The 16,053-nt window shown below is 54.8% G+C and overlaps 1 pseudogene; it reads left to right on the plus strand.

Annotated features, from left to right (window-relative positions):
- Window positions 1–1,928: 1,928 nt before the first annotated feature.
- LOC149344196 (glycerophosphodiester phosphodiesterase 1 pseudogene) lies at window positions 1,929–2,864 on the plus strand (annotated as a pseudogene).
- The last annotated feature ends 13,189 nt before the right edge of the window (window positions 2,865–16,053 follow it).

Consider the following 16,053-nt stretch of genomic DNA (forward strand, 5'->3'; position numbering starts at 1 on the left):
CTGCACGTCCACTCGGTAGGTGGCGGTAGTGTTGAAAACGGTAGGTAGGGCTTGATGTCTTGAAAACCGAGAAGTGTCTTCAAAATTCATGGCCTTAAATCACGAAAACAGAAAAACACGGAGAGAACGCCGTATTGTTCAATCCTTCCGGGCGGTTAAAGGTGCACTAAAGAGGATTTTGAGTTTATATTTTCATTGCTGAAAATCGATCTACACGCTCCCAGCATTCTTAAAAACTTCGATTAATTATCCTGTGTGACCGATTTCTTTAGTAAGTCGGATAAAACGTCCCGGCTCTTGTTTTTTTTTAAGCGTGGAGAGTCAACCAGCATGGCTGCGATGATAAAAAAAAAACACGCGCGGGGTGCCTGCATGCCAGCAGAATTGCGGTTTGCAACTCCGCCGTTGGCGGAGTAATACGCACAGTGATCTGCGAAAATATGTGGTTTGCTGATTCCACTATGTTCAGCCGAAGTAGACGGTCGGGCGCATCACCTGTGCGGCAGCAGACGAGAAAACATAGTCCGCTTGCTTAGGCTTGTTATTTCGGTGATATGGTCTCTGAACCACAAATATGCAGCTGTTTTATCGAACTTCAACTTACGTCATATCCAAAAAGAGTAATTAATATGGCTCTGCGTTTTTCAGGGATTATAGTATTTTCATTGGTCACCGCAGGGTTATAAGGTTATGAACGAAAGCAATAGTCGACACGTAATTTTGTTTCTGTGGGCTCAATTTATTCGCGAAAACCCCCAAAAAAGGCGAAAACGAATTTTTTCAGACGCTCTTTACTGTACCTTTAATCCATGAATAAGCACCAACTTGCCCAAATCGCCGCCTTCTCTAATGTCTTCAAAACCAAACGCATTTCGCCTTTCAAGAACAGCAGAATAGCATTCCCGTGATTGGAAGCGGCAGTTTCATGCGGCCGCGCGCACACAAACGCAAGAAGGTGGCCAAACGCGTGGCTACGACAAAATAAAAGACGGCCAAGGTTGCCTTCAACATGTATATTACCTGAACGAAGCGCAAATTTTGCGACTGGCAGCATATTGACCCGTTGTAGAATGTACTTCACCAGTCCTGCGAAACCTTTTCGCGCCGGCATTGTCGCCGATGAGACAAACCCTAGGCTTTTTGCTAAAATCCCAACCGTGCTCACGTGCCAGTCGTGCCAATGTGCTGCAGGAAACCAAAAAAAAAAAAACGCCTCGCAGCTCTTGAAGTAGCGAAAAAAGAAAACAAGAACTGCAAGCTGAGATTATTGCCAACGGCTCATGACGAGCAAGAGATAAAAGCCGATTCCTGTTCTATTCCTGAATCCTTCTCCACCTACACGTTCCACCAGCACCTCATGGCTTTTGTTGTAGGTACGAATTGCGCACAAAAGACACACACAGGAAAAACACGAGGGAGACTGAAAGAGCGCATCAGCGTTCAGTTAGGAATCATCAGCAATTAGGAGAGCATCAGCGTTCAATTAGGAATAGAGAAGGAGCAAATTTATCTGCTCATTGCATTGCATGCACCGGTTGTGAGCCACTGCTAAATAATATCAGAATACTGGGCAGGAGTAATGACAAAGTTTCCCGTGAACTTCTAGAGGCATACCACATCAAGGCAAGAGGTGATAAATGTGTGAGTGACACCTCCGTTTCATTGTACAACGCGGAAAAGAATTTTTTGGAGCGTTTTTGATGGATTGTCGCACAGGGTTGATTTGCCTCCTTATCCTCTCCTTCCCCTCTTTGTAGGCACGTGTGCACACTGCCTCTAAAGCGGCACTGAATCAAATAAACACCAGTTGATAGTTTGCGCTCTTTCAGTCTCCCTCGTGTTTTTCCTGCGTGTGTCTTTTGTGCGCAATTCGTACCTACAACAGTATGCACCAAGTCGCCCAACAAGAAGTTCTTCTTAACTGCCTCATGGCTTTATGGTACCTGGCAGTAATCGTCGCGGTACTGGCCTCCTACGCTGTGCAGCGCGCCGCCATACCGCGTCGCGACAACGCTTTAGCCGTCGAGGTAATCTTCGGTGCGGAACACCGCGGAGGATCACTCCCACCCGTGTTCGCGCATCGCGGTGGAGCCCATGACGCCCCGGAGAACACCTTGGCCGCCTTCCGTGAGGCGAAGAGGAACAACGCGTCGGGCGTCGAGTTCGACCTCTCCTTCACACAGGACAGTGTCGCCGTGCTCTTCCACTACGACACCCTTGAGAGAACGACCAACGGTAAGGGTCCGCTGGCGTCAGTGACTTTCGAGTACTTGCGTCGACTAGACGCCTCCTGTAAACACCCACTGTCGGAGAGATTCAAGGGCGAGCGCGTTCCGACGCTCGAGGAAGGCGTCAAAGAGTGCCTCCAGCTCGGTCTGCAGCTTATCTTTGATGTCAAGGAGTACGATCATCGCGTCGTCACGGTCGTCGACGACATGTTCCGCCAACGACCTGTGCTCTACAAGCGCGCGCTGGTGGCCTCGTCCTACCCGCATTTCATCTACGCTCTGCGGCGCCAGAACCCGAACATTGTGATGGCACCAACTTGGCGACCGGGTTTCCTGGCATACGAGGACATGGAGAACCGGCGGCCGCGATTCCAGTCACGCATCAAACACTGGACCATGAAGACCGCTGACTGGCTTCTGGATTGGAAGCTCCACAGCGGCCTTCTGCCGCACTTGACTGGGGCCTCGGCAGTCCTCATCAGTACGAACCACCTCAGCCCGGAGTACGTGCGGGCGTGGCGCAACCACCGACTTCACGTGATTGCTTGGACGCCCAACGATCCGGCCGAGAAAGACTACCTCCGCCATGAACGTGATGATGTGCCCATCATCACGGATAGTGTGCGCCAACCATAGCGCAGCTTCCCCCACTCGTTTTGGTGACACACCATTGTGGACACCGCTCGTATCGAAAGACACGTCTAGGAGAGAAATCAGCATTTCGAATGAGTAAAACGTCGAATTTTCGATACATTGTTCCTGCATTTGTGTTTGTGTACTCTTGAGGATAAGAACGCCGTTTCACTGTAATAATAGGAGAAATAACCTAAAGGCCGGCTCTTTTGGCACTAGCATGGCATGTTTGGTGCTTGAGACAGTGGCTCCTACTGACCACACCCCCTTCCACAACAGAAAATACAATGAAACCTGTTGAGCACCCAGGCTTTGCATAGCAGGCAAGTTTAGTAACATCGAAACACTTATGTCAGTACAACAGTACTTGCGATTGCTCTAGCTGACACCCATTGTGGCACACGGCAAATACGACAACGAACGTGAGTGCCAATGACATGCTAGGTGCGATTCTTTGATAACAGGTGATACAAGTGATAACGTTATAAAAGATAGCTGGTCGATATATGTCAAACTGAGCTAATATGATCGAGCCGTGCCGCGCTTCACTTCCTTTTGAGTGAATTAGTTGTTTCCAAAGCAGTTAAAAAAAAGAAGAGGTAGCTAAACTGAACAAAGGCCCAGTTAAAAAGCTGGCGTGAGCAAGCCGCTGTGGTGTGGTGATGGTAGTGAAAACAATTAAGGGTCAATATGTACAAGGAGGTATGTTGGGGCGGAGCCTTAAGGCCCATCTCCATGCACACATCCGCGGCGCACGAGCTCAGCGCCTACGCAGCCAGCGCCGCGCCGCGACAAGTGTCGAAAAACATGCGCAACTCTGGCCTGTCGACTCCTGTCGCTGGTACTCGCGCTCAGCTATGTTCAGCGAAGAAAACGGCGCGAGGGGCCGTACCGGATGCCGAGACTTGCCATTCAACGATGTGACCAACATCTGCGCTCTCTGCGCGAATATCTGACTTGGACAGGTATTTGGCAAGCGCTAGCGGCAGCTCGCGTCTGCGCCTCGCGCATGCGCAGACCGCCTCTGGCGTACGCTGGTACGCGTAGGCGCTGCGCTCGTGTGCCTCGGATGAAGATGGGCCTTTAAGGGCCCCGGCGTTACAAACACTTGCTGGAGTCCCTAGTCAGGGACACCTTTGGCGGTTGCCGCCCGTGCGCACCGCGTTAAGGTCCTATGGGCCTGTATGTCGCGGCAGCCGCGCAGGATCGGCTACCAGTCCTCCCGGTAACAATTAGGGACGGGGAGAAGAGATGGGTTCTGCTGGCAGACCCATACTGTGTGGTAGGTGTCAGCCACCTTCCCATAGTACTGGCACTGCCCAGTGAATTGCGGATCGAAATGTTCGAGTATTGCCCGGCACAACATCGCACTGGTGAAGAGGCGCAGGAGCAGCCTCTCGTTTGCTTTTCCCAGCTCTTTGCAAGGATTGGGGTAGGTGCGATGCGAGTCTTGATATAAGGTTACAATGTCTTTGAATGTATAGGCCGGATTGGAATCGGTGTCGTGAGCCGATTCATGTTCCGAGGAAACTGCACGGTGAGAGAGCACGCGGGCGACTGCGTCAGCTGCCTCGTTTCCTGCAAGACACTGGTGTCCAGGAGCCATGGCGAGATATCGGTACACGGGTACCGTGTCCCGACTGCAATTTTGCTAGAGTCTGTCGGCTAAGGAGGTAAACCACCCTTGCTCAACGATCCGACAAGCCCCTCGTGAGTCGATGATATATTAGAGGTGTGTTCTGATGTGGCGAAAGCAATGGCTACCTCTTCAGCATGCGTGGCCTTGATGGTAAGGCCATCGACAGAGTTGCCGTTGTGACCGCCTGCAGCTGTGTAACCCCCCCCCCCCCCCGCCCCTGGAGGGGGGCCGGAGGCATTCACGTAGAATACGCCTGATTTGCTGCCATAATGGCGGGCCAAGGCTTCTGGACACGCCAGGCGCTGCTCATTGTGGTCGTCTCGTGACATGTTGGCAGGAAGAGGCCGCACTCGAAGGGCTCGTCTCCAAAGTTCAAGGATGCGACAAGGGGAAGCTTTGGGCCAGTTGGTCTGACATGTTGGAGAGGAGGAGTTGCTAGTTACCGCTCGTCCTGTCCTCTTCTCGTTCTTCAGTCCTGTCCAAGTTCACGGTTATTCCTCCTCTCCAACATCAAGGAAGCGGAATCTCTCCTCTCTGTGCTGTGTGCGTTGGATGTTTAGCCGGGCAAGAAGGCGGCGACCCGACACTGTGTGTGTGACGAGTAAATTGGTTCATCAGATGTGCTTCCGGAAGCTCCCTGAAAGTGTTCACCACCCCTAGTGTCCTGTGGCGGCCTTTGGAGGTAGAAACTGGGAGGTCGCGTACACGTTTAGTAATTTTCGGAGGATGACCTCAAGGGCATCCTGCTCGTGCTTTCGCATGTGGAGGTAGGGAGGCGAATACAGGATTGAACTGGTTACGAAGGCATTTTCCAGCCACAAGGCGTCCTTACTTCGTAACCCCCGCGTTTGTTAGACACCCAGCGGACCATGCGGCTCACTTGGTCCCCCACCCTGCGGAGCTTGGCTAGTGTCGAGTAAGGGCGCATTTGGTGATGTATGAACAGACCCAGTACTCTGATCTTTTCATGAATGGGACCGCTCTCAAGCGAGAGTGAGATTTGTGTGGTGCACCTTTGCGAGGGGCGGAGATGCACAAACTCCGATTTTGGGGGGAACACTGAAGACCACAGCGCCGGGCATAGCGGTTCATTATGCTTGCCTCTGTTTGCAGGCAGGTTTCAATGTCGCCCTGCACTGCCCAGAGGATGATGTCGTCGGCGCACAGCGCGTCCTGCACGCCTTCGACCTCGGCCAGCTGGGCCGGTAGAGGCATCATGGCGATGCTGAAAAGCAGCGGGGAGAGAACTGCACCCTGAAGTGCGCCCCACGTGCCAAGCATGAAATGTCTGTGCTCCTTGTCTTGTATTTTGATGTAGCATTGTTGGTCCGTGAGCAATTGCCTTATATATATGAAAGTATTCGGGCCACAGTGTGCTGGACTTAGGTGGGTCAGTATGACATTGTGTGTTACGTTATCGAAGCGCCTTTTAAGTCTAGGGCGAACACAACCCGGCCACTCTGGGTGCGTTCGAATGGGTCGAAAATTTCTCGGTTAAGTTGGAGCAGGACATCATATGGGCATCTGTGTGGGCGAAATCCGAACACGAAAGCGTGCCTATGTCCAAAGTACTCGGATAGCCGGTCGCGCACCATCCTGTCCATTAGTTTGTCTACACAGGAGGTGAGAGAGATCGGGCGGAGGTTATCCGTGTCGATCGGTCTGCCGGCTTTCGGAATGAAAGTCACTGTAGTGGCTTTTTTCCATTCGATGAGTAAGGGGGGTTTTCCCTGTCCAGACTGCGTTTATTAATGTAGTCGAGTGTGCACTGGTACGCCGTGTTGCGCTGGTTCCCTAGATGCTTGACGGTCACCTTGTCTCGACTCGGCACGGTACCCCTCTTCGAAATCGTGAGGATGGAAAGGCTTTGCCGGCCCCGAGTTCTTCTGGGCTGCATATCAGTAGACCGATCCTCGGGGGTTTTGGCTGTGCACAAGGAGCGGTCCCGGAGCGTCTGTGCCAGCTGCGTTGTGTTGCCTTTATAGGAATGCATTGCTCGGTGTAAATGTTTTTGTTTCGATGCGATTCTGCGTTGGATTGATGAGAGCTCGGAATAGCCTCCATGAATTACGGCTAGACATTTGTCAGGCCGCTGTATTGAAACGGTCCACCCAGTTCAAGTACACGAGTTAGGCTGCTTACCCGGCGGGTGAGATTGGCAATGCGTGTTTTAAGTTTGCGGTTGTGTTTCTGGCGACTTCAGTGGAGTGTGAGGCTGCGGCGAGCTTCCCAGAGGTGGAGGAAGTGGTCATCCACTTCAGTTACCGCCTCTGTGAGCTGGACCTGCGTTTTATGTGCGCGAAGGTGTGACATGAGTGACCGGGACCAGTTGGTGTACCCATGTTCTGTTATGGTCGTGCTGGTAGTGGCGGAAAAATTTTCTGAAGATAGTCCAATTTGAGGTGTAGACTTGTGTTGTGGGGCGCTTGAAGGGCGTGTGTAGATCGTTGTAATGAGGAGGCAGTGGTCGCTTCCGAAGGTTTCCTCGGCATTAACCCTGTTTGCGTGTCGTATGTGGCGAGTAAAGGCAAGATCTGGACATGTGTCCCGCGTCCCAGAGTTACCTACGCCTGTTGGGTAACCTGGGTAGGTCTGGAGGGCAAGGCCCAGAGTGTATGCAAGCTCCGCCAGCTTGCGTCTCGCACCTTCCCTTTACGGCGCTCGACTGCTGGCCCGAAAGACGCGGGTTCGATCCCGGCCGCGGCGGCTGAATTTCGATGAAGGCGAAATTCTAGAGGCCCGTGTACTGTGCGACGTCAGCGCACGTTAAAGAACCCCAGGTGGTCGAAATTTCCGGAGACCTTCACTACGGCGTCCCTCATAGCCTAAGTTGCTTTGGGACGTTAAACCCCAATAAACCAAACCAATAAACCAAACCTTTACGGTACCTCCACTTTTAAATGGGGGCGTTGAAGTCGCCCACAATCAGGAGGAGGTCGGCAGCCGCTGTCTTTAGCGAGCGGCTAAAGATGTGTGCGACCGTCACCACCTTTAGTTTGGGGGAGCAGTGTATTTTCAGTATGCGCAGGGCAAGATCCGAGCGGCGGATAGGTAAAATCATCACCATGACATTCGAATGGGGGAGTGTTAGGTCTTGGTCCACTTCTCTAGCCGTGTATGATTTGTGAACGTGTAGACTGGACTACGCGTTTCGATGGAAGATCACGCAGTTTGTTAATTCGGCCGTAATTCGGGCCCCACTTCTGGCTCCTAGAAGGCGACCACGGCGGGTAAAGCCTCGAATGTTTTTCGGTAGAAGCGCAGGTTCGCGTGTTTTTGACGGTTTCTGCAGCCCCTGCAATTTCATTGCGTTACCCAAAGCGATTGAGATGATTTGGGGAGGGGGTGGAGAGACTGCTGCTTAGCCTGTCCCACAATGAGTTAAATTTAGGGAGTCTGGTGGAGACTCCGCCAAAGCTCGAGTGGTTGCCCAGACCAATGAGGTCCCTGAATAATGAACTCCTCCTAGTATTGTAAGGAAAACGGCCCATTAGGGGCTGCTTCCCAGACAACCTCTGTATAACTATTGATAATAAATGCTTTTCCCCACCACCACCCGGAGCCGGCACCTGAAGTAGGTGCGGGGTTGGAGTTCTCGCTCTCCGAGTCCGTAATAACTCTGAAGTATTTTGCGAGACAGGACTTGTCTTTAAGGTTCGCAGATCGACGGGCCCTTCTGGGATCATCCTGCATGTATTCGGAGACCGTTGCAGGGACCATTGTCGAGCACTTGTCTACAACGCGGTCCATGGCAGCCTCCACTATGCGTTGCAGTTGGGAGGCGAGACGCGCCTCCATGGCGGCCATAGCTGCTGCAAAAGCGGCCGGCAGCTCCGGCTCACTCCCCATGGCGTCTAAGCTCTGGAGACTCGACGCGGCAATTGCTCGTTCCATGCCCTGAGCAGCTCAATTTGCGGGTCTCGGCGTCTACGCCGAGGGCCGCGTGAAGGGAGGAAAGTGGGGAGGGGAGAGGAAGTAACTTTCCCAACTACTCACCTGCTTATGTTGCGTTGCGGAGGCGGCAGCGCCGGAAGCGCCGTCTGTCTGAAGGGCCAGAAAGTGCCGGGCATTCTTGCTATTGGGGGGTGGCGGATGCGCCTTCTTTACTCTTTCTTGCCGGCTGATGACGTCAGGTTGTGGGAGAAGGAAATGCTGAGGTCACCGTCAAGTGAGCCGGTAGCGCGACTGCCGCGTGTCACGCTTTCATTGGCTCTGCCAGTGGAGTGATAGCCTTGGTTCCTTAATAAGGAACCAAGTAATAGCCTGGTTCCTTGCCAGGTGTATAGTGCCTAGAATATCCTATACCAGGTGCCTGCATTGTCGAGGCGCCATGTTCCCGGGACTTGTTGCCGGGCGCCTGAGGTTTTCGTAACTTTGCTGTGCAATCCCGGGAGCCCTTGGGGTGTTCCAGGCCGCAGATTACACACGACAGGTTACCTCAAGTGGAGCCGGGCGCTCTGGAACCAGATGCACAGTTTGACCACACAAGCCGCACTGTGAGGGATCCGGGGCAAGACACGTGTCCGCCCGATGTCCGATGGTACCGCACCTCACACACGCGAGCACAGTACGCTTGTATTCACGTCAGTTCCGAATTATAATGTACGAAGCGAGGCCCCACCTTCCTCATGAAAGTGAGAGCCACGACGTTCTTCTTTCCAAGCTTGCGTACTTCTCGAGCTCGCCGGCTCGTCGCTGCACTTTGTCTTTCAAGGGGGTGGTTGGCTCCTGGTTAGCCACAGAGATCACACCTCGGCATATTTCGCAGGTCAGTTTTTTAAATATCCATGCATAGGGAGGGGTTCCTTGCTGGTCTCCAGGTTAAAGTCGTGTAGTAGTTGATCCGCTGCGAGTGGGTCCTAGGTGTCTACTACTACAAGCTCCCATGCCGGGATGAGGTTGACAGTGCCTACCCCCTGGGGGTTCGGGCGTTGCATGGGTCCTGGACGCCACTGCATGCCTGCCGTAGGTTTTGTTCGGTCAGCAGTTTGGACAGGGCGGGCAAAGGACTGCGCGCTAGCGTCCTTGTGCGCTTTAGGTGGGACGGCTGCGGACGGGCCGGTAGCCATCTTGTCTCCACTTCTGTACTGGAAGCGGCGTTGTATAAACTTGAAATCAAGTTCTTGTTTTCAAGGGGCGATGAGACAGGAGAACCAGTATCTTGGACGGTCGAAATGGTGGACCATGCCACTACGGACGGGTAGCCGCGTTGCAGGGTGGGGGAAGCCATATTGGAGCGATAGGGGTGAGCGACCCGGTGATGGGGAGCGGCGCAGCCGTTAGGCTTAGCGCTAAGCCACTGCCGCGAGGCGCGGGTGAAAATCAGCTCCTAATCAGTGAAATTTAACCCCACCTGGATAAAACTGGTGTCTCCAGATGCCGGGTGACTTGCTGGATGCAGACACTTTGGTTTCGTCAGGTTTCCAGTAGATGTACCACGATCACAAGCGAAAAATCACGGAGCCGTTGCACCATGCGTCTGCTCGCGTGTATCGCCGCTTGGAGCCTCAGCTGGGCTGCGGCGGCTGCTTCGCTTCCTACTCTCTCGCTCTAGCGCGGCCCTCCTAGCACGAACCTCGTCGGACACAGCAGTTCGGGAAGTTTAAGGTTCATCCTCTACGCAGTATCGCCGGCCCCACTCTCGCTGCTGAGAGGTCCTCGTCGCCCGCCGTTCTATGGTCTGTCCACGCCGCTGATCGGCTTCACGCTCCGCGGCCAGCACAACCGGGTCTTGTCGATGGAAAGACTTGCTAGCTACAGCGCGACCAGCGCCCTTTTCCTTCATTTTGCATTGGTTTTATGCCCGGAAAAACATTTTTTCATATTTTTCTTGAAAGGACTAACAAAACGGTAACAAAAAGGCAGAGCCGCTGTGCTATCCACGCGCTGGCTTTTCTGTCTGTTATTTTGACTCCCCAGCAGCAGTAAAGGAAACCTTGGCTCAGCTCACTCTCGCCGAGCTCTTCGCTTACGAGCTGCAGCCGCTTACGCAGAGAGAAACACAATGGATCAGACCGGCTCGCAGCCGATGGTCTTCATGGTTCCCACAGCGAGCGAGGGCGGCAGCGCTGCGTTTATCTCTTCTTTCAACCTTTTTGTCGGCAGCAGCGTCCCTCCTCTTTCTCCTTCTTTCCTCCTTTCTCCCATCAACGAAACTCCGTTCGTTATCTCCTAATTCTCTCGAGGCCGGTTCCGTCGGTAGCCTTGTACGGGCTTCATCCACGCGAATGGTCGAGTAGGGCTCCGAGATTTTAAAGCGAAAGCTTTACTATTTGCACTTTCAGCCTTTGCCGTGGCGCGGCGGTGCCACCACCACCGGCGCCTAACGCCTGCGCTCTCCGCTAGGAGCGCAACAGGTGCTTTGTGACGTCACGCCGAAGAGCGCCGTCGCAAGCCGCGGCGGTGCCACCACGGCGTGGCCTCCGCGATCGAAGCGCGCTTTTGAGCAACGGCGCGCGCTGCCGCCGGAGCAGATCGCGGCGGCCACGACCACGGGCGCCTAACTCCTGCGGAGAGACGGCGTGCGAGGCAGCGCGAGCGGTCGCACGCCACGTCGGCTCTACCAATGATCGCTGTTATTTGGGGTCCTCAACTCTTTCCCGTAGAAAGCTTGGCACCATCGTCTCCGGCAACCTAAGCGGCATCCGTGGACACCACATTTGCCAAGGTGCGCTGAATTTTGTTCCATTTTCAGTGCTTTGAAGACCTCGCCCCATCTCTGCGGCGCTAAGCCTGACGGTGGCAAGGCCTGCGCCGGCAGCGTTCGGGGTTTCCTCTGGGATTCCTCGGCAATGGCGGTCCAAGGCCAAGTCACCGGATACGATCCCACCTCCATAGGGATCGTTAACATGGAAACCGTTCAACATGAAGAGCCTCTTCCCAGCGATGAGGAATACCTCCAAGACATGGTCCGCGTATGGCGCGGACGCAGGAAGACTAAGGCCTCCAGGGACGCCAACACGGACGCCGGCCAGCAACGGGTGGCGGGACGCTCTGCACATGTGCAGGGCGAGAACGCTCAACATGCAGCTGTGCAACAAGCAAAACAGCCCCAGTGGCGGCCGCAACACACGCCCCGCATCGGGAAAGACGAAATCATTGTGGTGCTTAAGCCACGAGAAACCATCGACCTGAAGGCCACCTTAGGTCCTGGACAAGCCGGCGCTGCCGTTCGCAGCATCCTCGGGGACGCCGCAAGTGTGGGGCTTGCAGTGTGGCCCGTGTGGGAGCAAAATGTGCTCGTGTGCACACTGAAATCAGTGGAAGCTGCGGAGAAGCTGCTCCGGGACGTCATGCTGCCGGTCGGAGGCCGCAGGCTGCTATTCCGGGGCCACCCTAAGCTCTCCGATGAATTCTGCAAGGGCGTCATCACCGCCTCCCCGGACGAGACATCTGAGACTGTCAAGAAAAAACTCAGTGAGGACCCCAACGTAGTATCCGTGCGCAAACTGGGCAAAACGCAGGTTGCTGTGGTCACCTTTGTGGGGACAAGGGTGCCGCGGACCGTGCTTTATAGTTGTGAGCGTCTCCCCGTCCGCTTCTATAAGAAAACGATCCCTGCCTGCCCTCGCTGTGGCACGGTGGGGCATCGGGCCGACGCCTGCCCGCGACCGCAGCCTGGACGCTGTGAACGCTGCGGGGCTCAGGTTGCTGCTGCTCCTGACGGTGGCCCAGCTGAACATCAATGCTCCCCGTGCTGCCTCATCTGCGGAGGCAGCCATCCCACCGGAGCGCCTGGCTGCGCGGGCAAGTACCGCAAGGTCGTCAAGCCGGGACGCCCACCCACCCCAAAGCAGAAGCAGACGCCGGGACCCAAAAAGGCCCAGACGCCCACGGCCGGACCCAAGCAGGCCCCGGGGCCCAAGCCCGAACCCAAGAAGGCCCAGTCCGGGCCGCCAAAATTTGTGAACTCCGGGAACCCGACGAGGCCACCGGTCCTGAAAGCCGAGGATTTTCCACCTCTGGTACCGCGCCAAAATCAGGTGAGCAGTTGGAGTGGGTTAGTCTCTGGGCCCACCCCCCCTCCCTCCCCCACCGAATCCGCCCTACAGCGGCAGGTAGAGGAGCTCAGGCGCCAAAATCAAATTCTCGCCCGTAAAATTCAAGAATTAGAAGCTAAGCAGGCCGGGCAGTCCGAGCCCATGCAGAACGCTGAGCCCGAGGATAGTGATGACGGATCCTCAGTATCATCTTGCCTAACTAGCGTCTCGCGGCAAACCGCGGACACGGTGGTCGATTCGGCCCCCGCGGACGCCGGCCGCTTCGAGGCCCTGGAGCGTAAAGCCGAGCAGTTGGAGGAGCGGGTGGCAGCGCTCCCGAACCAAATTATGATTGCTGTCCGCGAGTCCTTTCAGGATATGTTCAGTTCCGCATTTGCTGCAATGCTTCCCGACATTGCGGCCCAGGTGACTGACTCTGTCCTTAAGGCGGTGCAGCCCTGGGTCAGCTCCCAAATAAAAAATTCCCCCCGCAGCTAAAAACTCCCCGCAGCTAAAACGTAAAATAGCTCCTCGACAGGCAGCGGAAGAAAGCGGTTCCGGGCCGATAGCCGCGGCGTTGATGCAACCCGTACCTGGGGCTGCGCCGGCCCCCGAACCGAGTGGCTACCCAGCACTGTAAAATAAAACAATCAATATGGCTGGCAAACCTACTCAGAAAGCTAAAAAATTAGACCAATTCGAAATCATTCAATAGAACTGCAGGGGTTTCAGAGCCTGCAAAAAACGGTCACATCTCCAGCTCTACCTGCAGTCCCTTGGTGACAAGCCGGCGCTTCTTGCTTTGCAAGAGCCCGGCAATGATGCTAAATTCTCTGGGTATAGCTCGTTTCAGGGGGGCCCCTCGACCTGCATCCTGGTGCATAAAGCATACACCGCGATTCAGGTCGATCTTGATCTGGAGAGTGAGCAAGAATACACCATGATGAGGGTTCTGCCTCTCAGGCGCCGCGACCCGTCAATACATGTGCTTAATGTGTATTGCCCCCCGCATAAGCCGCGTGTTACTTTCAGCGAAATTTTCTATCGTGCTCTCAAGTCGGCTGACAATGAACCCCTGGTGTTCATTGGGGATTTCAACGCACCCAGTTTACATTGGGGCTATCACTTCGAGAAATCCAGGGGACGCAAGCTGGCGGAGCTCATCTCCACCCTGCGTCTTACGTTGCTCACGGATCCGTCTTGCCCCACACGTGTGGGCAACTCGGTCACCCGTGACACGTGTCCTGACTTATCTCTGGTTAGGAACACTACAAACGCCACATGGGAGAACCTGGGGGATACCCTGGGCAGCGACCACTGCCTTCTCCGCATCACGCTTTTGGCGAAGGCAGCCCGTAAAAAATGGGGCCAGGCGAAAATAACCAATTGGCACCAATTTCGAATTCAGGACGTCCCTCCGGTACTATTCTCCGACGGCTATGCGGAGTGGGCAACACAGGTCACCAACATACAGAAACAACACGCGCAAACACTTCACACCACCGACGAGATCCCCGCAGTGGACAATCACCTCCTGCATCTGTGGGAGGCGCGCCGGAGCTTAACAAAACGATGGAAGAAACACAAGACGAATCGCAAGCTTAGAGCTCGTATTGCACAACTTACGGAGCAGGCTGCGGCATATGCCGCCCAGCTCACAGACACCAATTGGATAGAACGCTGCAACTCGGCAGCGCGTCAGATGAGCTCGAAGGGGACTTGGCGTCTCTTGCGCAGCCTCATCGACCCTTCTCAAACGAAAGGGGAGACGCAAAAACAGCTCCGGCGGGCTCTGCACGGGTACCAAGGTACGACGGCGCAACTTGCGGACACTTTGTGCGACAGGTATCTCTGCCGCACAAACGACCCGGTTGGGCCCGAGTACACGTACTCCGGCAAGCCAAATCAGGATTTAGACGCCCCTTTTGAGTTGCATGACCTTAAGGCGGCCCTGGCTAAAATGCGCCGAGGTGGGGCACCGGGTCGGGATCGCATAACAGTGAAACTGTTGGCGAACCTCTCCGACTGTGCATATCTCCATTTGCTACAATACATAAATCAGATCTGGGATGGGTGTCCGCTCCCACTCGAATGGAAAACATCCCTTGTAACGTTCATCCCCAAAGCAGGTAAAGCCGTGACTACGGATAACTTGAGACCCATCTCATTAACCTCGTGTGTGGGAAAGCTCATGGAGACGATGGTTAGGGATCGCCTCTCTCCATACATGGAGGGTAAGGGCCTCTTTGCAGACACTATGTTCGGGTTCCGCCCGCACATGTCTGCACAGGATGTCCTACTCCAACTACACAGGGACATAATACGACCCACAGCCATGCAACATAACGACAAGGCCATTCTCGCCCTCGATCTTAAGGGGGCGTTTGACAATGTTAAACATGCCACCATACTCTCTAACTTGAACACCACTAACTGCGGGGCGAAGGTCTTCGCCTATGTCAGAGACTTCCTCTCTGCGCGTCAGGCACTCCTCCGGATCGAGGACGAGGAGTACGGCCCGTACTCTATGGGTACACGAGGTACACCACGGGGGGGCGGTGTTATCACCGCTCCTTTTCAACATCGCCATGATGCACCTGCCCGGCCGACTGGCTCAGGTAGATGGCATAAAACACGCACTCTACGCAGACGACATTACAATCTGGACCACCGAGGGGAGCCTTGGGGAGATAGAGGACCGCCTTCAGCAGGCCGCCACCATAGTCGAAGCATATGCTGCCGACTGTGGTCTCCAATGTGCTCCCGCCAAATCAGAGCTTCTACACGTCAGGACAAACCACAAGGACAACACGTCTCTACACATATCTCTGTCAGGCGGTCCCATCAGAGAAGTGGCGGAGCTCCGGATCCTGGGTCTGTTCATCAATAACAAACTTAGGCCGGACTCTACTATAGCGAAACTAAGGAGCATAGGTGAACAGGTAGGGCGCATGATCCGCCGTGTTTCCAACAAGCGGGGTGGTCTGCGGGGCAGGGACGAGCTACGGCTCGCCTATGCCTTCGTGAGCAGCCGGATCCTCTACGCCGTGCCGTACCTACGCACCACCAAACAACAAGACGAGCGCATTGACGCCATCATCAGGAAGGCAACAAAGCGAGCACTGGACCTTCCGGTGGCTACCTCCAACGCCAAACTGAAGGCGTTGGGAGTGGTAAACTCCTATCAAGAGTTGCGGGAGGCCCACCTCGTGAACCAATATACGCGGCTATCGCAGACGGTGCCTGGGCGCCGCCTGCTAAACCGCTTACACATCCAACACACATGCATACCAGAGGGGACGGAGAACATCCCGGTGCTGTGGCGCCACATGCTCTTGGTCGCTCCGCTCCCGCGTAACATGGACATGGCTTCACATGAAGGCAGACGACAAGCGCGGGTTCGCACGCTTGAGAGGCAATATGGTTATAAAGAGGGCGTCTATTACGTGGACATCACAGGGCCGTCGCCCGCGGGATTCTTCACGGCTGCCGTAGTCCACCGGGGAATGAATGTCGATGGGCTATCTTTTCGGGCCCCAAATTCAACACGAGCGGAGGAAGTCGCAATAGCTCT

This window comes from Amblyomma mixtum, chromosome 5 (genome assembly GCF_055824585.1).
Source record: "Amblyomma mixtum isolate Tamu chromosome 5, ASM5582458v1, whole genome shotgun sequence".
Taxonomy (NCBI): Eukaryota; Metazoa; Arthropoda; class Arachnida; order Ixodida; family Ixodidae; genus Amblyomma; species Amblyomma mixtum.